The 23,293-nt window shown below is 35.5% G+C and overlaps 1 pseudogene; it reads right to left on the reverse strand.

Moving 5' to 3' along the window:
• Positions 1-2,187: 2,187 nt before the first annotated feature.
• LOC134385798 (SRR1-like protein) lies at positions 2,188-6,815 on the reverse strand (annotated as a pseudogene).
• Between the last annotated feature and the right edge of the window lie 16,478 nt (positions 6,816-23,293).

The following is a 23,293-nucleotide window of genomic DNA, read 5'->3' on the forward strand; positions in this document are numbered from 1 at the left end:
CTATTTCTGTGGTGTTTTTGTAATCCAACTGCTGGTGACTTAGCTTCCTTACTTGAAAAATATTTTTATACATCCTTCAAATTTGCTACATTATCTACTTCAGATCTCCATTCCTCTACTTACTACCTGTGTGGGGGTAGGGGGAAGAAGGGAGATAAGGGATGAGGTTGCTATTGCTATTTATTCTAAAAGACAATTTTGGAAACATAGTAGAGGAAACCTATGGTTTTAATTGTTAGATGGTCTTAATCTGCCTCCTTATTTATACCTTTAAGTGACCATAGAATTAAGAGTCTACAGTGTCAGACACTTGCTAATAAAGGGTAAGTCATGGTGCCTGTCCTAAAAGGCCATACAATCAGATAGGAGGGGGCAGCTGAAAAACAAGCAAGTAAGGAGAAAGGGTATGGACACCATGATAGCAGCCTGTGCCAGGATGACAGGGGTACAAAGGCAGGAGTAGACAATTGCAGCACAGGATGACTTGACAAAAATTAATAAAGTTACCGAGTTCATGAAAAGTTGTTAAGAGGAAGATGATAAGGAAAATGTGCCACTATTATACTGATGGACCAATCACAAATTTATCTCCAAGACTCCTAGCAGCCAAGACTTTTCTCCTAAGATCCAGATCCATATGTTCAACTAACTTACTTGACAAGTCTATCAAGCTCAACATGTTCAACATAACAATGTATAATCTTTTCTTATAAACCTGGTATTCTTCGTTGTAGATATTCCATCTCTGACTCAGAAATGAGTCAAACTTGACCCTTCTCCGTTACCAAACCATTGCCAATTACTTTTCACTTAATTTGTCTCCTAAGTATCTTTTAAATGAGTCCAAGTCTTTAAATTTCCTCCATGATTACCGTAATTCAAACTATGATCATCAAGCACCTCTACTATCACATTACTTCAGCACTTAGAAGTTTGCTTAGCACATACAAAATTGTCAATAAATATATTTGAACAAATAAATTATTGACCTAGGTGGATTCCTTGCATCCCCTTTGCTGATCCTATAATTCATTTTCCAGGGGGCAGTAAGAGTGATCTTTTCAGTTCTCAAATGTGATCATGCCATTCTCCTATTTAAAACCCTTTGCTGGCTTCCCATAACTTTTGAAGAAAAAAAAAATTAATAAGACTTAAAAGGTCCTGCATGAATGGATTGGTTAATGCTCTATCTTGTACAAAACAAGATGAGAAATGTGAGTCTGTGCACTTGCAATTTATTATCGATGTATAGCATTTGCACTGTGATGTCACTTGCAGATGGAGTAACTGGAAAATCTGTGCCATACTTTGGTGGATACAAGAGGAGAGAAAAAGAAGAGTGGAGGAAAGGTGGTGACCCCATGGTCTCACATTTTTTGAAAACGAAAATTTTAATTATAAACATTTTGAAACACAGAGATAACATATAACAAACTCCATGTAGTTATCACACAGTCAGTAATCATAGTCAAATCACATTTTCAATATTTTGCATTCTCTTTTTTTTTTTTAGCTGAAGCATTTTAGGGGCAATTGTAAACCTCGTGTCCCTTAATTTCATTATATTTGAACGTGCATTTGAAAAATATACACATTTTCTTGCAAACTACAGTTATCATTATCCTACCTAACAAAAATAGCAAGAATTTCTTAATATCATTTGATACCAAAGCCATATCCAGCTACAGCCAGATCAGTCACAGCACAATGTCCCTAACAACCGGCTACGCTGCTGTCCCTACAGCCACCACAGCTCAGCAAAGAGGCCGAGGCCCCGGCTTCACGCTGCCAGGGCTGAAGCACAGCCTGCATCTGCACATTGCCCTCACGGAGCAGGAGATCATCCAGCACGACCAGCAGCTACAGTATGAGTGGCATATGGTGGTCAACCTCTCCCACGAGCTGGACAAGATGTTCTGAGGTCTTGGACCCGGAGAAGCAGGTCATCGCCAACCTCAGCAAAGTCCTGACGATGGCGGAGGAGTGTGAGTTGCAGATGCAGCCCAACTGCAGTAACCCCCCACCCTGGACGAGTGTGCCCGCTCTTGGAAACTCTCCGGGACAAGTCCTAGGAGGAGTACAGGATGTCGGACCACGTGGACCTGGCCATGGCCATCATCTCTCTGCTCAAGAAGGAGTACTTCAAGGAGTGGGATCCCCTCACAGTGAGTTGCTGGGAAAATCAGTTTACCTGCCTCTCGGATGGGGTGTGTCCTTGCTTGATGAGGCTGTCCAGAGGGCGAGAAGGGTGGTTGGCTCGCTGCTCCTCAGCTGCTCTGTGTGTCTCCTCTGGACTGCAGTCATGGTGCTGAGATCAACTCCAAGTGCAAAAGCCTCCTGGAGAACGACCAGCTCTGGTCTCAGGGCAGGCATGACCTCTCTGCAGATGCTTTTCACAGCTACTGCAGGGCCGGGTTCTGCACTCCCTCTGCTGTCTCCTGAAGGATCTTCTGCCTTCTTCCTGATGATGGCAAGGTCCTCAGAGTCCTGATAATTTGGTTCTTCCCAATGCCCAAATAAATATCCATGGCAAGTTGTTCTAGCTTTTGTACAGGGAACCAGTGGGCAGAATTGTCATTAAATACATCCGTGTACGGTGAAGTCTGAGGAAACTCAAGCTCTTCCAATCCTTTTAAAATCGTTGCTAGGGAGGGATAATTATTCTGCAGAATCTTTGTCAACAACCTTGCTTCACAACTTCACTCAGGGTTCTGACAGCTCCAGTCTTTAACTCTTCACCCTGTTCCCTTTCATCAAGTCCTTTGAACTGCTCCCAATGATGACTATCTTGGAAAGGGCATCTACTGACCAGTTACTCCATAAAAGGTTATTGTACAAGGCTGTCCTGCACTGGAGCATGTAGAAGATTTGGGGCTCACCACAACACTCCCATTTTCCTTCCTTGTTCTCACTGAGAACAGTCACACCCAGTGTGTTAAGAATGGCTATTTCAAATTGGCTAAACAGAGGGTCCTATACCCAGTAGTGCCTTCTGAGAATCTGGAACTTTTCCAGGAAGAGAAGCAAAAACACCAGCTGGTTTCTGGCTATGACACAGGTTGCAGAGTTTCCAGTGCCCTACTGCACACTCCAAATGGCAGATTACCAGGACTAGGCTCTCTCCTGTGATGGAGCCAGCGGTCACATCTGACTCATGTGGCAGTGAGTCAAGATGCAGGTTTCTAAGGGCTTGCATTTGAGTCCCCACAGAGGCCTTTAGTTGTTCCACGTGTTTTCTAAGACATCTGTTGGTGGTGTGTGAAAGAGAGGTCTCTTAAAAGCAGTCAGAGGGCATGCTCTCACCATGTGAACCAAATCATCCAAAAAAGAAGTCCACAGGCCCAGGGAGAAATGGAGCAGGGCAGTAAAGCTTCAGCTCTTTAGTGAGAAAAGCTGGCAGCCTCATTCCTAAACATGCCTGGGACATACAGCCATGTCCACCACAAACTGACAGGCTGTCCTGGCCCCTGTACTCCCACAGCCCAAAACCCAATAGAATATGTCAGGCAAAAAGCAGGTTTCATTCATGGACACAGTTTCCATCTAAAACTCTAATAAGGTAAATTCATTCTAACTTAACAGAAGGTATGGGTAAACACAAGCTATGCTCTGAACTACCTACTTGTTACATTACAACGCTAGGGAGCATAGCTCTCAAGTCACACTATAAATGGCTGGGAAAAGGAATGTTTAATGTGGAAAAAGTTCAAAGAAGAAAAAGTAGGCTGGGGGCTTCAAGAGCCTCATGAAAAACATTCTGTTTAAATCTTCTCATATGGAAGTGTGTTCTATTGTCTATCCTTTATTAGATTGCTATTGAATTTAGTTGAACAAATCTAGCACTGAACTCCAGAAATCAGAGATAAGCAGGTCCTCCTGAGCCTCCAGGCTGCTGCACCACTGCCACTTGCTATTTGGTTTTCAAGTATATTGAGCATTGTGAAATCATCATCACAGTAGAATTTTAGGATATTTTCAACACCCTTCCAGAAAAACCACCCATTAGCAGTCACTCCCTGCTACTCCCACACCTCAGCCTTTTGCAGCCCCACTAATCCAATTTCTGTCTGAATGGATTTGTGTATTCTGAACATTTTATATAAATGGAACCATGTAATATGTCACCTTTCGTAACTGGGTTCTTTCACTTAACATAATATTTTCAAGGTTTATCCCTGTTGCAACATGCATCGGTACTTTATTCTTTTAATTGCTGAGTAATATTCCATTGCATGGATATACCATATTTGTTTATCCATTAATTAGTTGATGGGCATTAGGTTATTTTTACTTGGGGCTATTGTAAATAACACTGCTATGAACATTTGTATATGATTTTTTATGTAGACTTATGTTTTCATTTCTCTTGGGTAAATACCTGGAATGGGATTGGTGGGTCATATGGAAACACCATGTTTAGACTTTGAAGGAACTATCAATCTGCTTTCCAAAGTGGCTGTATCATTTTAAATTCCCACCAGCAATAATGAGTGTACCAATTTCTCCATAGCTTCATCAACAGTTGGTATTGACTTTCTTATTTTTGTCATCCCTACTGGGTGTGAAGTACATTCTCACTATGCTTTTGATTTTTATTTCCCTATGACTAAAGATGCTGAGTACATTTTCATATGTATTTTGGTCATCTGTATATCTTCTTTGGAGAAAGATCTAATCAAATCTTTATCTATTTTCAAGTGAGATTATTTGTCTTTTTATCATTGTAAGTGTTTTCATGTATTGGATAGAAGATCATTATCAGATATATAACTTGAAGAAATCCTGAGCGCAATCAACAATTCCTCTCTTTGAATGATAGATAGAACAGCTAGGCAGAAGGTCAACAAGGTAATAGAAAACTTAGCACTATAAACCAGCTAGACTTTACAGACATCTGTAGAGCACACCAGTCAACCAGATTCTTTAAAACAATCAAATTGACACATAAATACAAAACACCACCACGATATAAAATTTTTAGGAATGAGGCAGTGGAATGAATAAAGCTCATCAAATATGAACAGTAAACGGGTTGAATGCAAAAATTACGTGTAGTCTAGAAGCGATTAGAAAATTAGGAGTGAACTGCCTTTAAAAAACTTTGTCTGATAACCTATTTAAGCATAGTCTCTAAGAATACTTTGCAAGTATGCTAAAATACTGGATTTGTGGAAAAGGAGAAAAGGGAAGTGGACGACTCATTCCTGGCAACCTGGAGACTCCATGACTCCCTATTAAAGTAACAAAAATGCACATGGGACAAAAATTAATAGGGAAACATAAACATGAATGAAAGGCTGAAGATAAAGCTATAGATAAATCTGTGCTACCCAGGGGTCATTTGTCAATCTCTGTCATCTGTAACCAATATCCACAGCTGTGAATGAAAAACAGGTCACAAGCCTTGAGCCTACATAAAGTGAAGAGTTGGAACCTCTATCTCCATGTGATGTTTTTGAAGGTTACAACTTTAGTGAAAAGATGGACTAGACAAAAGTCTGCCTATGGGGAAAGGAAAATGACATAGAAACATGTGTGACAAGACCTAAACACTAGGCAGAAAATGAAAGAGAAAATCCTTCATTACATGTATGCAACCATAGTTCTTCCCTCCTGGGTTTTAGATGAAAATTTATACAAACTCTATGGTTCCAGAAACCCAAAACCCAGACATTAATTCATGTTCCATGATAGGGTGTCCCAGAAACCTGGAAAGAAGGCATGGCAAATCTTTTCTGAGGGATTTATAAGCTTGCAATCAAAAATTTACACAATGCCCCAGGAAACAGGCAGTCACCAGAGAAAGAATCAAGTGAGAATAAAAATGGTGAAACAATAGACCCATATTAACATTGTTAAGGTACTGAGAGAAAATGACTGTAGACCAAGAATTAAATGTCCAGCTTAACTATTATTTAAGACCAAAATGAGAATAAAGATAATTTCAGACAAATAAAAAATGAGAATGTTTACTATCATCCGGTCCTTACTAAAAAATTTTCTAAAGTACATATTTCAGGAAAAAAAAGGGATTGCTGAATGAAAATCAGAGATGCAAATAGAATTGGTAAAAATGAGCAAAGAAATTGGTTTAAAAAAAAACTAAACAAATGCTGAGTGTATGAAACAATAAGCAAGGTGTATCGAAAGATGCTGAATGATAATTTACAAATCATAAGGTAAGATTTCAAATGCATTTCTCAATCATTTTCCACCCTTGTTCAAATTTATTTGAATATAATCTCTTTTCGTTTGCTTTGTTTTCTCTTTGTGAGCTTTTCGGGTAATTTAACATGATAATAACATATTTTGGTGAGTGTCTTCATTTATCTTGATGGGTACATTGATGGCCTATTTAATTTGCTCATATATTAATGTTCAGAAATTTTTCTTTCATTATTTCTGTGATAATATTCTTTCCTTCATTTTTTCCTGTCTTCACTTTTGAAACTAATATTTCAGCACTGTGCCTTATAGACTAATTCTCTAACTTTCCTACATTTTGTTCTCTTTTTTATTTGTTTTTGTATTTGTCTTGTACTTCATTCTTTTCTTTTGGAGAGATTTTTTTTGTCTTGCAAAGTTTTTTTTTTTTTTTTAATATTTTTTTCTACTATTGTTTCTAAGCAATGTTTTGGTTCTTTGTTGTCTGATCCTGGTTTCTGTCCCTCCTGAGGCTTGCTCAGTCACACCTGTCTCTGGGCCTTGACTGCTTTACTCTCTGCAGAGTCCTGCCAGGTAACCTCACTTTCTCTTTGAACACAAACAGATGTCTGGTCTCCCTGTGGGTGAGGGTCAGTCTCTGAGGCCTCCATGGAAGTTTCTACAAGTGGATAACCAGGTTCCACTCAATCAAACCCAATCTCACTACCTGAAACTGACATGAAGCTCGTAGGACCTGGCTTCCACTGTAGCAACTACATCACATACTCTGAAAAATTAATCTGAAAGATTAACTATAAATTTTCATGTATATCTAATTTCCTCATCTTGAGAAAGGATTAAGTTGGTATCTTACCTAGTTACTCATTAATTTATGTCAGAGAAAGGGACTTAAATTCTTCTAGAGAATTGGCTTGATTAAGCAATCACCCTGCCTTGTGGTCCATATCACTAACTGCAGACATGTTTATTTTGCTTTTTATTGGCCTATAATTTTACTGACATAGAAAACATCTTAGAAAGAAACTCCACCAAATAAAACCTAGCTCAGGGAATAGGAAGAGCACAGGTCCACAAATAGGTAACTAAAGTTGTCCCACTGAAATCTAAGAATTTAAAAGAGGCCAATTCAAATAGGAAAGATGTCACAAAGTAAAATACATAAACATATCTATAACTAACATTTGTTTTGATCACACATTCCTCTAGGAAACACATGGCAACTAGGAAGAAAATCCTATTTTCATTGCCAGCAGTTAAAGGGCTAACCTTCCTTGGAATCCAAAGTATTAGGGGTGTTGTGTGTGTTTTAAAACTGAGCAAGTGCCACTTTACACAAATGGTAGAGATTCACTTTTGTGGTAATGATAACTGTTTCTATTATAGAAATATCATTTGCTGAATATAGCTTTCAGGCAAAAAAAAAAAAAAAAAATACCCAGTATGTGAATTAGTAGATTTCAAGTCTAAGTGCTTTTGAGAATGGTTTACATATGGGCACCCTGGACTTATGTTTTATTTAAGCATTGTTTGTTTTGTATAACAAAGAATGGGAGATATAAAAGCATAAACAGAAAAGGATCCCAAGGCGGTATATATTATTTCTTTTTAACCACTGGATAATTGTACAACTGACCTGTCATGGGGTTGTCTATTCTTTGCCAAAGAATGAGAGTGAATCTTACATTATTCTAAGTAGCTCACTTCCATTTCTACCAGGAGACAGAAAAGTATTTTGGGAACAATAAAGTGCTATGCAAATACTAGTTGTTATAATTAGTTTTAAGACCCGTTCTCTACTTCCAGAAGGGGAAAATGTGTAGACATTTTGCATCTAATGAAAATCCTTCAAACCTGACACATTAATGTTATTATTCAGCTTTCTCTATACAAATAAAACTCAAATTTTACTTTTTCCTAATTAGCCTTACTTCTCAGTTTGATTTCATTCTCCTCATTGGACAATTGCAAAATTTAACATGCCATGAATTTAAAAATAGTGGCAATTAACAAAAAATGGGATAATTTTTGTTATATTTTTATATTTTTAATATTTTTAACAAATAAAGGTCAACGCTTCATTCAAGTCAATCGTATCTAATATTTACATTATAATGTTTTACAACTTTTCATTACAAAAGTTTTCAACATAAAATGCAGGTATCAAACATTGCATTTCAGTGGTTGAGTAGACATTTTGCTTGCAAAGCATGTTAATAAAGTAGGATAATTTTAGAGTGATGAAGCTATTTCTAAATGATTGCTTTCCAGCACTACTAAGGAAAATGACAACTTTTCCAACAATTACTTCATGAAAACTTAGCCCAATTTGAAAGTTAATTTTACAAAGGTTGATAGGTTTTAGGATATTGAGAGCATTTTGTCCACGCAGCTTTAAGCATTAATTATATTTTTAATGCAAAACCATAATGTTCAATTAAATGATGTGGAAATAGACTTAACAAACACTTTTATGGGGGAGAGGTTGATGCATTGACATAATTTGTGAATTTTCATGACTATCTGGATAATTTGGGCTCAGTGATAATGTCTCTCGCTGTTATTGCTGTTGACAGAGCCACATATCTGGCAAAAAAAGAATGGGAATATGTTCTTGAAATTCAGGATACACTTGGTGAATGTCATTAGGGCACAAACCAATGTCCTCTTTTCCCAATAGCTTTTATTTTTCTATCCTCCCTATAACAGGAAAACACTAGTTTCTATTGCGGGGTTCTAAAAAAAGATACTCTTCGTGATCTTAGTAGAAAGATCATTATCCCATACCTTAGTAGAAAGTCAAGACAGAAGAAGTACTGAAGGGGTCTAAGGTCACAAAAGACATGAGGGACTTTATGCTCAAGTGTTTTCAGCCAAAAAATAAGTGCATCTCAGAAATTAGTATTTGCTGTTATAAGTCATTTTGGTGGACGTCTACTAGTTTGCAAAAAATTTGTTTACATATATACCTAATATTAACTCTAGGCCATCATTGATCCTTCTGTCCATAAAAGTGAAGGAGGGAGAGACTTGGCTTTCACAGGAAAGAGGCAGAATGAGAGAGGAGAGAACCACTGACTCAGTGACACTTATTCATGTTCAATAAGCAATGTTCCTGTTTTTCATGAAATAATCATATGGGGATCAATACATCATACACCAAAATTAGAAATTGTCTAAAAATATTTTACTCAACATACAGAACCATGTAGTTATAACTTATTTCTTAGATAGTTAGGACATTTTCTTTATTTGGCATATCGTATATCATATAATTATTTTAAATAAATTAGACCTTTTTTTATATGGTGTTTTAGACCTCACAATTTTTGAGTAGTTCACTCCATTTTATAAATGAGAAAACCTAGGTTTTTCAATGACATATGTCTAAATGGCCAGACCAGGGTGTTAATCAAATTCCTTCAGCTCTCTCATGTTATTTCCATTTCAACATGGTACTTACATTTCATAATACAGAAAATGTACTGGTGTTTATATTTTTCACTTAGGAAATAATTTATCATATTGCTCAGATGTCATTCTTAAATATATCCAGTATAAGCATTTTTAAGTGAATGAAGTATTTTGATTATCTTAAGCATTTTATTTCTTGAGACTAAATTTAGTTGGTGTTCAGTTATCCTTTAGAGAGATATTTATAGATTAAAACTACCTTTCCAGACTGCTGGTTTCCTTCCAAACAAAATTTCCTTTTACTTTTTTTTTTTTTTTTTTTTTTAACTCTGGCACCAGTTTCTGCATGTAACAGCAGGAATACAAATTATGTCCAAAGCACTTACGTAGTTGGCAGAAGTGTTTTCTCTTCTGCTATAAATTTATCAAACATTTTTCAAAACAGTAAATCCCTGAAAATAAGGGCTGAATTCCAAATAGGATCATCATAGTTATGCCATTTACCATGTTTTAGTTAAAAGAATCTTCAATTATCCATTGTAAAGATCGTAAGTTTGAGAGCAATAACAATTTGCTACGGGTCTGAACTGGCAGACTAATTTTCAGCCTCAGCAACTCTATTTTTTTTTTTTTCTTGAAACTTTAGGCCAATTTTTCACTATAGGAAACATTACTAATTAGTGATCAGTTCCTGCATGGGTCTTTTCACTCATCCTAAGAATATGCATGCCATTGCTGATAGTAACATCATCAAATAGGGAGCATAATAGGACAGATGAAAGAAAAAGGAAGAGCTTTGAGGAGTCAGAAGACAAAACTGAGTGCGTACAACATCATTTATAATGTCCTATATGTGCAAATTCAATTAGAGGTAAAATATTGATTAGGTAGTTGATGTCACAGATAATACATTATGGAAAAGCAATTAAACATTTTCAATTTTTCATTTTTAAATATTCACAACACTAGAGCAGAATTAAAGATGAATAAGTTAGGAAGTAAATGGTACTGATGTAGGAGAGAAATGAGTCAAGTATTGACAAACAGCCAAATGAATATATTTTTGACTAAGTATTCAGCAAGCATTTATTAAGTGCCTAATATTCGCTAGGTACTCTGTCAAGCAAAATGGATACAAAGACAAATACAGAGAATAAGGCATAATTCCTTCCCTCAAAGAGCTCTCACCTCTTGAGAGCAGTGAACAGACATTTGTCCTTTGAAATACCTTGCACTACTGCTCAAATTCACTCAGGTATTCATCCAGAGTCATGGAGGTAAAACTGACTTTGCTGCAGCAACTCCAGCTGCAACATTTTTATTGACCCAATAAACACAGAAAACATATCAGTAAAGTAGTGTAAATGGCCACTGTCAAAGCATGGATTTGTTAAGACCTCTCCAGACTCTGAATTATTTGACCTTTGACCTCTATTTCTAAACCATCTGAGAAATATTAACCAGATGAAAACTCAGAGAAAAGTTTCTGGGCTCTTGACTGTTTATCAAATGAAAAGATACCCTGAGGGTTCAAACAAGTTTGAATAATCTTCACTAAAAACACTGAAATGCACAGTAGGTAGAGATGTTATGAAAAGGTACAATGTATGAATACAGAGGAAGAAGAGAATATAAGAAATGCCCATTGGGAAGATGGTATTTATTTCTTGAGATACAAAATAAAGAAGTCTAGCAGCTGCTCAAAGCATGAGCTAAAAAATCAAATCAGATATGGAACAAAAAGCTGTACAGTCAACAACCATAGATAGGAAAGTGTTGAGTATATAAAAGTAATAAAAGAATGTAGTCTCCAAAGGTAAGGGAAAAGAACGGTACAGAAAACATACACACAAATACACAGGTTTTCATAGCAAATTTTTATTTTTATGGAAAAATATAAATAAACCAGTTAATAGCAAAGTGACATTCTGTAGAGAAAGCAGAGAAATGTATTTAACAGGGGGATACAAATATCAATCTACATTATATGTAGCAAGAATAAAAAAATTTGAATAATCTAACTAATTGAGATTATTTGCTAAAGTTTTCTATTATGGAGAAGCAACAATTCAGGAAATATATTAAAGCGTTCCACATTGAAACAAAAACTATGTTTTGGAATAAAAGGAGGTCTCATTCATTTAGGGGTCCCCTGTCTGACAAATATGCACATCCAGAGGAGAAAGAAAATTAGACTAAAAAAAAAAAGCAGGCTTCTAAGCAGCCAAAGAAATCACATAAGGGTCATTATACACTGAACGTACAGGGCCTAACACATTACTTGATCAGCGAATTAGTCAAAAAGGAACTTCCCAGGCCCTCATTCTACAGCCACTTAGCCTTTATTTTAAACCCTTTCCTAGTTTTGCTGTTTGTTTTCTTGGACCGCACAAGACTAGAGATAAAGATAAGTAAGCTGATAAGAATAAATAATAGCTGAGCTTCAAAGACTAAAGGAGGGGATAAAAAATAAGATTTGAAAAAGCCTCAAGAAAACTCAAAATCAGTCACTTAAGGTTGGAATACGCCCTTGAAATAGCTCTGGAGGAAATGCTGAGTAGTACAAATTATTACTCACAGTCACAAAATTGTTTTATTCATCTATTCTTTCAAAAAATATTTATTGATCACCCACCTCAGTGTTTCTCACCCTTTTTTTCATTTTCACCTCCGTTTTAGACATTTTTTCCTAAGCTCCCCCCCCCCCATTGTGGTATTATCATGAAATTGTAATACTACAGATATACTGTTTTTCTTTTCTTTTTATGCATTGTGGCCCTTTGGAGGATCTCAAACCATTATAATATCTAAGTTTTTTTTCACTATTTCAAGAACCAAGCTTTGCCCCCTTCAAGGCAATATCACCCCCACTGAAAATGTATGGTCTGCCTTGAGGCAGTCAATGCCCCAGGCACTGAGGTATTTAATGGTGAGCAAAACAAAGTCTCTGCCCTTATGGAATTCACTGCTTAGAGAAGGAGATAATTAACACAGGCATGATATAGGGACAAATGCTAGGTTATAGTACTGACCCCATAATACTGGAAATCACCACCAGTGAAGGAGGTAAGAAAAAGCTTCTTTGAGAAAACGATACTTGAAAAGAATTCTGAAGGATGAGTAGGATTATTTAGTAAAGAGGGAAGGAAGAGCATTCCAGGTAGAGAGAACAGCATGTGCAAAGGCCCTGTGGCAAGAGCGAGAATAGTAAGAGCAAGAGACTTAAGAAGACCTGTAGAGAGAGAGAATATCAGAGAGCTCAGTGTGTATATGATGAGCTGGAGAAGGAGGCAAAGAGGTTACAGATTACATTAAGGATTTTAATTACTATTTCTAAGAGCAAACTGAAAAAATAAATGGCTTTATGCAGAAGCAGAGTCTGTGACATAATTAGAGCACAATAATCACACACACACATGATGAATTATGTTCAAAGTACTCTGTTTATGAATGCCTAGAATTATGGCAGTTGTAAAATTTTCAATGCTTTTTATTAAAATGGCTATTTTAAAAAAATCAACACTTGTGGCTAGATTTCAGTTATCTGGAAAATTAAATTGCAACAGTTAATTCTCAATAATGCCAAGAAAAGCAAGTATTTTTCTACTTAACATTAAGCTTATTGTAACATATGGAGTAATAAAGAAAATGAATAATAAATGTGTATGACAGATGATTACTATATATAAAGTATGACAAGTAGGCTGGTTACAAAATAATTGATGAAGAGTAAATGCTGACAAGAGGCAGGAGATATGCCATCCTGAAAGCTACAAGAGCTTTTCCTGAACTGATACACTACTCCATCCATACTTAGATGAACAACAGAGCTGGAGTGCTATTTGCTACTTTTGCCTTTGAATGTCTTTTTTTTCCTGTCATTTAAGAAATTCCTATTAGAAGCCAGGCAATTTTAAGAATAGGGATTTAGCCATCGCTCAATCCCTATTTTTGGTACTACAACGACAATAGGTGAGTCTTAAAGAACTCAGAAATTTGTTTAAATTTAAGATATTACTAAGTTCCAAATACTTTTTTGATTATTATCCTCAGTATGTTTGTGTTTGTGCATGCATGCATGCATATAACATTGAACATTCGGTTACATAAAGTAAAAAAAAAAATCCTTCAAGGCTTTTCTATTCTTTCATTTTATTTTTTCAGATAATATTATAATAGAGAAACACAACTGCTGTTCTTTAAGAGCAAACTGCTCCCCACTGGATGCTCTCGGGCTCACCAGGAAGTATATAAGATGAAATAAAAGGCAAGAAGGTCTAGAAGTTTGTTCTTTATGTCATTCAAGGAAAACCTCACCTTGCTCTAACCTCGCTGTTCAACACTTTGTGTACACAACCTTTGACAAAATTACTTCCTGTAGTTATTTTTATCTTCTAAACAGGTAAAGCTACATAAAGTGATCAACAACTTTCCACGACCCTCCAGAAGTTGGCAGAAAAACTGCCCTATGTCACTCTGGAAAGCAAGGATGGGCTCCCACACCAACAGCGGCCCTGGGCCAATTCCAGAGCCTTTGGAAACTATCCCTTGGGTGAGAAGCCAGATCAGAAAATATTTACAGAGAAGATTCACAAAAGGCCAGTCAAGATGGGGCCTCGGATGATGTTACAAATGACTCTAGAATGGGTCTGAGGAGGTGTAGGTGAACTGAAGGATTGAAAGGCCTGGCAGAGGTCAGACGATTGTCCCTGCCAGTCTTCCCCACGCCCAGGAATTCACAGACCAGTGGAATGGTCTCCATTCCAGCATTCTGGCACTCCCTATGGCTGCACGCTGAGTCATAGGATGTGGCAAATGGTCCAGCAATTATCATTCTGGCACTTCACAAAGTAAAAATCATGGGTTGCTTTTGTTCTATTTTGTGAGGGCCAAACTGGCAAACAACAGAACAAAGGCTGGCAGGAAACTTTTTGAAGTTTCTTTACCAGTTCCCTCTTTGAAGTCTATTAGAAATTTGTGTGGTGACATAGAGTGTAACTGTACTTACTATGTAAGGAGACAGTACCAACGGCCTGCTGTTGGCCTATACCTCCTCTGCTGGCTGGCCCTACTCACACTGCATCCTGTAGCACACCCAGGTCCTCCAAAATAACCAGTTCTCACAGCTAAATGGCACCAAACTGCTCCCCTTTACACCCTAGCACTCAGGGAAATCACAATTTTAACTAATGCATTTTATAATACTATATTTATATAGCAAAAAAATGTAGCCTTAAATTATTAGAATAAGCTTTCTCTCTTCGAGGGAGGTTGTTAAATATATCTATTTAAATATTTTCATATAGAATATGTTCATGTTATATATCATAATATATGATATGTATTATAATATAAGTAAAATTGATCTGTGTAATATTTTAATTTTGTAATTTGTAAACCACTGGTCTGTCATGAAAAATTTGTATTTTTATACACTGGAATTCAAGACCAAGGATATTAACAGTAGCACTCACATTGTCACACTTTTTTCTTTTTTAACAAGCAAATTGCTCCTGTGTCTTTGCCTTAAGAAGAGCTATTTTCAATGACATTTAGGCTAAAATTAGCAAAACCTCAGTCTTCTCTCTTTATCTAATGATATCTGATGAAGATGAAATTTTGTGGCTTTACTTGACTGTCTTAAGAAAGCTATCTTACAGCTGGCCAATAGTTTATGTGGACCAATGATCTATTCCCAACCTCTCAACACAGTGGACTTACTGATTTATTTTACCTCACTAGATTTTAATTTTGATATTGGAACTACGTATAATATCCTGGTAAACAAATGACCAAAACTCTTCTTTATTGGTATTTTAAATTCTTGGGGGAAAAAAGAGATAGAAAAAAATTATCTTAGTATGTTTTGAAAAAGTAATAGTTGTCTTCTTTGTTGCTATGGATATGGGCATCCACTTTAGAATAATGGTCTTTTCAAAGAACCTGAAGTTCATTAAAATCACCAATTACAAAGTAGGACTTCTATTGTGATATTCCATTACATTTATAAAATTTATGTATCCTCAGTATTTCACTTTAAATAGTAATCTCTAGTAGCAGTTTCCTTCTACAATATGTTTTTCACATGTCATTTTTAAATGATTAATATTTTATTTTTTAAAAACAAAATACAGATTTCTGTTATTACAGTTCTGCTGGAAAAAACATAATTGTTTAATAGTTCAAAATATGTTTATATTTTTACACATATTGTGGTCACGGAAGAAGGTTAAAAATCTGTCAGTAAAAAAGCCAACTGTAGCTGACATTTTTTTGAGAGCACCATATGTGTCAAACCTTCTTTTGGGTAACTTATATGTATAAACTAATTTGTATTTGGGGATGGAAATTTATTTGCCAGCTTTCAGAGAGGCTGAAATAAGTAAATCACATTTTGACTATATAGAAAAATAAAATTTATTGACAAACTATTCACACAGGGAAAGGGAAGAAAAATCAAAGGAAAAAATTTTTCATGTTGTTTTTCACTAGATTAATGTTTCTAGTTCACCTGAAGATCCATTCTATTAGGTTTAAAAAAGTAGTTATTAAAAAAACAACAAATAAAAAATTAAAAAGCTGTTATGTTTTCTAGGAAGCAGAATAATAAGAGTGGCTAACAATTATTAGGTATTTTTTAACTGGGTATTATGCTATGTTACTTAAATATCTTACATTATCCAGTCCACAGAATACCCTTTTCAAAATTTTCATTTTACGGATTTAAAAAACTGGTGCTAAGGAAAATAAATAATATGTCCCAAGACACATAACTATTAGTGATGGAGTTGGGATTGAGCCCATATTGTTTTATTCTTCTGTTCCAGGTGGAAGGTCTCAACTAACTAAATCATATGTTTTCTTCATTATTACATAATTAAGTTATAGTCCCTTTGTAGATATCTTCATATATATTTTCTATATCTTTATATATCTTTGTACACATATACCCTAACACATATAAAATTTAGTTAGTTTGTATTACATATATAACTCTTCAACCTTCCCCATTCCCCTGCCCCTCCCGATAACCAGTCTTGGAAAATAAAATAGTAACACAATGGAGGTGGCCCCACAGTGGATATGATAGTCTAATAGTTGCATCTTTGTGCTCTATGAAAAAAAAAGAAAATGCTAGCCCAGATCAACCTGGGTCTAAGAAATTTCTCAAAACTTAAAAATAAGGCTAGTGAAGTTTTCTCTCCTAAGGTATTTAAATTATAATATATTTTTGGTTTTTGACCATTAAAAAGCCAACTGTGGATACCTAGACTCCTCTCAAAAGGGCATCTAATTTTACATTTGTGTTTTAACTTCTTCTTTGAATCAATGTACACTGAGCAAATTTAAAGCCACATATTTGCCTTAGTGTTGTCTGTAAACAGCAGTAGTATCTCTGTAATATACTGCTTCATTTCTACTCACTTATTCAAAACTATTATTGAGCACCTGCTATGTACTAGTGTGCAAAGTACTGTAGATGCGATGATTAATAGAAAACTGCTGAGATTTTCTTCTCCTACCCATTCTCTGTGTACCCCATTTCAGACACTACTCCTTTAGGCAGTGACAATCCAGAAGAACAGAAACGAAAACAAAGGAATGCTGCAATTAGCTTTGCTTTTTAAAGAAACTAACTCAGGCAGACGTGATGGGGATGAATTGAAAGAAGAAACCTGTTGGCAGAAGATCAGGTAGAGCCCAGAGCAATGGTCCAGGAGAGATGGTAGGGACCTGGGTTCAACCTGCCCCAGAGAGCAGAGGGTGTGGCTGATTAGGTGGGGTAGGTTGGGGAGCATGAATGTCAGGATGAAGTTGAAGTTCTGTCTGTCTATCTGCCATGGCTACTCAGAGCCATACACATACAGTTCCTAAGGGTATTCTTCTGCGTGCTTTATATCAAAACGTTGTTTAGGAAAGATAAAGAAATGAAATAGAAATTTTAGAAAGAGCAATATATAAACACAAGTTTGAGTTCTATTTGGGTAATAAATGGGTGAGTGTTCATCTTATTAGTCTCCATATTTCTCTGTGTTTTTGAAATATTTAAAAACAAAAATATAGCTTACATGCTTATAGTTTTTAATCAGCTTCATTAATAATGGAGAATTTTGATACCTATGATTATTAAACACCCAATTCGCCATACAGAAACTAGGCAGTTTTGTTAAATTCAGTGAAATGTTGACAAGTGAGAATTTTTTTTTTACCTTAAAATGACTAAACATTTCATACATCTGCAGATAGTTGCAAAATTGCTACCAACTCACCTCTTCTCTTACAAAATTAATGAGTGTTCAGTGAAGCCATAACAAAGAATTTTCCTCTAGGCGTGTTACAAAACATTTCTGGTTCTAGTATGAATGCAAAGTCTTCCTTGAGATCCAATGATTTAAAAAATGATCATTTTTGAACATGACAAATACCACACAAAAGAATTCTTTTGATGTTTTTTGTATTTAAAACCCCTGTCCTATCTTATCGACTCCTCTCTAACAATGAATGCTTTCCTAAGGGAGGATTGAGAAACAATTAATGATTACATTTAGAGCATTCTCCCCATTTCATTCGATTGCTTAAGGATATGGAGCTCCAATACATTCTGAATATCACCAAAGCACTCAGTCAACTCTATTGTATCTTCTTCATGAAAAATGATTTTGTCCAAAACAGATACCTCAAATTATCTCAGGAGCAAGGGATTTGCTTTCACTATGACAGTTTCTCTATCATATAATAATGCTGTGGTCTGAATTTCAGTCTCTGATTCATAGTGCATTCCTTTTAGCATCACTCTCAGGGAAAAGCAGTTTTGGAAAGGTGAGATATGAGCCTGTGAAAGTGCATATAGTTATACATTCGTGAATTAAAAAATCATTGTTGAACTGAGAATTTGTCCATCAAGCTCCTTATGGTAAAAATTTAATACTTTCATTTTTTTATTTTCCCCTTCCTTTTTAAGAATTCCCATGAGAATTTTCTATATTTTATAGATACTCTTCAATTGCATAACTAATACTTATGTCATTAATCTTCATAAATGAAAACTAACAATTCAAAAATATTTTAAAAATGGAATACTTCTTCTAGTGTCAGTAGTTCTCTTTGAGGGTTTTATTTTCACATCTGTAGAATAATAATCAGAAGTTTCAAATATAAAATTTAATAAAATAAATTAAAAGTGTTAATAGACTTGTAGGACAATAAGAAACAGGAAAAAATTTGCAAGTATCAGAATTATTGAAGCAAGAAAAAAAAAACTTCTGTCTTGTAGATTCATGAAGGAAAACGATTTGCATAAAAAACATGAGCTCAACTACATGTGTTTTCTTGTATAATTCTTATTTTCCCATTTATATTCCATAATATTTGTATCTGGTTGAAAATAAACTCACTTTATATGATTTCTAAAATGTCCATTATGCTGGAAAAGAAATGGATACTTTAATTAAAATGCCATCATGCCACATTTTCATCATATTTAAAAATGCATGCAGAGAAGGACAGCCTTGAATAGCTGACATTTTGAGGTTACCTAGAAAAATTATATTTGTAGTCATTGGTTTGTGAATAAAGCTTACTCACCATTTCTGGCTCATTATTCTTTGTAATTGATTATACCACTACATTAAAGAGAGTCTACCATAAACTGACTGTGGAATCTTGGGCAAAACACAATTCTTTAAACATCCATTTTCTACTCTCAAAAAAATAAATAAAAAATAAAAAGTGTCTATCTATCAATCAATCATCTATCTATTACTTGCCTCAGTATTATTGAAAGGATCACAGTGTATTTTATAATTCTTTGCATAAATCACATAATAAATGCGAATATTGTATGCACAAGGAAGACAGCAGGTGCATGAGGTTGGTCCCTGTTAGAACACACCAGAAAGTTGTTACCCTGCTTTGTGGCTCCTGATTTTTTAGAACAGGCAGAGTACCTTTCTAAATTTTCCAACTGAAAGCAACATTCACTCTACGTCTACTCGTAAATTGCAGCCAAGCCAGAGAAAAAAAGTGGTCAGGAAAGGTAGTAATGATAGTACATTCCATTCTAGAATGTATAAGATTATAATTAAAGTACTGATAATCTCTATAGCGATAGCTCTTCATAAAGTCCTTTATTCCAAGAGCCAGTGAGGTTGGTTCAAATTCCCATTCCAGTATAGAAAAACTGGACTTAGTAAAAGTCTGCTAATAGAGTTAGTTTAACATTTTTCTGATCAGATGACTGAACAAGACCTATAAACAAATGGTTAACACTAGTCCAGACAGATTTTTCTTCACTCAGGGGTAAAGAAACAGGAAACTCTCTGTCTCTCTCTCTCTCTTCCAATGCAGACTTAAATATTGCAAAAGCAAAGTGACCCTGCAGATTCAAAGTAATAACATATTCCTGACAAATTATCTATTTTTATATTTAAAATAATTTTTTTAGAAACATTGGTAAATTGTCTTTATGAATTAGAAGCCCTCATTCATTTGTTTAACAAAAAGGTTACTGAGTAGCTTCTATAGGCCAGGCATTTTCATCTCATTTCATAAAGCAGTGTTTCTCAGACCTTGGTACACACTAAATTACCTGGGAGGTCTGAAGAAAATAAATGATGCATAGGCCCCACCTGAAATCCTATTAGTCAGCGGTGTCCAGGTGATACTAACGCATAGCAGGAACAAGAACCACTTGGCTTGAGGTCAAGGTCACAGCTGTGAACATATGGACACAATTCCAGTTGTCATGGAGCTATAGTTCTTGAGGTAAGAGTTAGTTCATGAGCAGAGAAATAATATTATTTTAGATGGTGATGACAGCCAAGATGAAAACAAAGCAACTTGTCGTACTTGAGAGAAGGACTGGAGGGCATCAGGTGGGACACTTTTGATTGGGTGGTTAGCAAAGGTGACATCTGAACTGAGACCTAAATATCAAGAAAAACCAGTTTTGCAAAGATCTAGGAGCAGAGCTTCATAGAATGACAAACCAGAGAGTGTAAAGGCCTTAATGTGGCATTATCTTCACGGAGTTGAACAAAAGAAAGGAGACCATTGAGCACAGAGTGAATGGGGTAGTAGAGATGAGAGAGGAGAGCCTGGAACAGAGAGAGAGGCCTCTGAGGCCATGACGAGTATCCTGGATTTTTGAATTTAATAAAAAGACGTTAGGATATTTTAGGCAGGGGAATGGCATGATCTGATTTACATAGTTAAACCACCCTGACTTTGTGGGGAGAACAGACTAGGTAGTCAAGATGAAGATTATGAGGAGAGTTTCAGTGATCCAAACTGGAGGCCCTGGAACTTGAACAAGAATGGAAGAACGGAAAGAGCAAGGAATGCTTGGAGCACTGGAAATGCTGACAGCTGAGGAAGCTGGATGAGGAGGTTCTCTATGCTAGCCTCTGCATTTTTTTATGTCTGTTAAACATGGTCTAAATATATAAGATTACTGAGGAATTGCTATAAGCTTTAGGGAGAAACAATTTTGGCCCAAGAATCTTATATGCTTTCTAGTTATATAAAGGGAACAGAAAAACTTTCACAGGTATGCAAAGACTTCAATAATTTTCTGATTATTTTAAACATACTTCAGCAGATGGAGAGACTAATCAAAACTAATCCAAGAATGGAAAATTTGCACACAATAGGTTTTTTATTAAGTTTGGAGCCCACACGCAAGGACCCCATTGGAGCACGTGTTGTCAGAACACCTGTGCAGACTACGCTGACTTTGCGATGCACTACTTCCCTTGTCAGCATTTCTGTCTTGGCTGCTCTCCCAGTCTCAGGAAGTGTGTTTCTTGTGCCACATCCTTTAACCCACAATTTAGATGAAATTTCTTGCAAGGCTGATGATTAGTGAGATCCTTTAGGACTCTCCCTAAAACGTGGAGGAGAGGTTCCCTGGAGATGTCTTTCTATATGCTTCATCTCCATGCACATGGGTGTTGATTTCCTCATGTCACATCAGAACTGCAAACTGTGGTGCAGTTAACATGACAGTGGGACTTAGCACCTCAAGCATGCTTGTCCTGGGCACTTTGGCTCTACTGGATCTAGAACTATCTGAAGATACTTTTAGGTATCACCTCATCCTGTTAGCTTAAGTCCACAGGAATTTAATTTAGTGATCTTCTAATGTGACTGAATTAGAAACACACTTTATCATACATGGTGGACACTTTTGATGGGTGTGTCAAAGACTGGTACATAAAACCTTCTAGATTCAAAGTCCATATCTTAATATTAAAGTTGTACAATTGAGCCATCCCTTCTCTGCTATACAAGAGAAAGACACACTTTTCTGTCTCTTCTTTAGTGATTTGCCCTTTAAGCTAGACTATTCCAAGATAGTTGGTATATTATGTTTAGATGACAAACACCAGGGAAGTATTCCCTATTTCCTTTTTGCTTTGTTTTTTATTGAAGGCACATTGAAGTTTATAGAACTAGTAAACTGAAGATTGTAGGAGTTTATCAATAGCAATTTGGGTTTGTGGGATGAATGGGGCTCATTACCTGTATACACTCAAGCCCAGCACAAGCAATGATTGGTTCTGTTATCTTCTAGAACTCCTATAAGTGGGTAAACTATTTAGACAGTTGGATATTCTGCTGGGAGTATTACTAAAGTTTTTTTTTTTTTTTTTTTTTCCTTGAACAAAAGCAGAGGAGCATAAAGAAACAGATTGGCCATTTTCCTTACAAAAATTGTGATTGATGCTCTTCTGCATCTGTTAGACTCATGTTGAATGACCCAAATCACTCAATTATTCAATCAAGAAAGATTACTAAACCTTTCCTTAGCTAACAGTATCTTTCCATCTTCTTCTTCATTATCATCTTCCATCCAGACTGAATATTTCTGAGTCAGTTATGATAAAAATATACAAAAAGGAGTGTTTAATTTTATTAACATATACAGTCAATGAAATGTCTAATAATTCATTATACAATTAATAAAATATACACAAAAATAAACAGAGATTTTTTTTTAGGAGGTAGATATTCTAAGTTATTTTTTTGAATTTACTTTTATTTACATTTTCCATTTTCTATTATTTTTTATAATGAGCATGTGCTATTTTAATAATCAGAGAAATTGATTTAAAAATCTTCATGTGTATATAATTTTTATATTTCCTATGATTACCAGTATGTTACAAAAAAAAAAAAAATAAGAAAATACAATGCAAAATTAATGGTAGTTATCTCTTGGTGGTGTAGTTTATAGGTGATCTGAAGCACTCGATAAATATTTGCTGAGTAAATGAATAGATTTTCTTCTTTATGTTTTCTAATTTTAAATAGCTTTTGGTAACAAGAACATATTGCATTCTTCTTAAAGAAAAAAATCAATAAAATGTCAATATTGGTCACTGATGTTGGTCCATAAGAACCAATTTCTCTCCTTCTCCCCCCCAAATTTTTTTTATCACAATCTAAAAAAACTAATAAAAGTATTATACCTATTTACTATATATATAAGCCATCCAAATGATTGTGTATAAGTGTTTGCCTTGCTTCTGAAATAGAGTTTGAATCTTTTACTCTGCTTCATTTTTTATAGGTTTAATGTTTAATATCCTATACTATTTTAAATGTTTCAAAATGTTGAGCTAATTCAGAATGCCCTGCTTTCATGTCATAACTCCACCATTTTCTAGCTAAGCATGTTAAGTATATTGCCTCTTTATGACTCAGTGTTCTTATG

This window comes from Cynocephalus volans, chromosome 9 (genome assembly GCF_027409185.1).
Source record: "Cynocephalus volans isolate mCynVol1 chromosome 9, mCynVol1.pri, whole genome shotgun sequence".
NCBI lineage: Eukaryota > Metazoa > Chordata > Mammalia > Dermoptera > Cynocephalidae > Cynocephalus > Cynocephalus volans.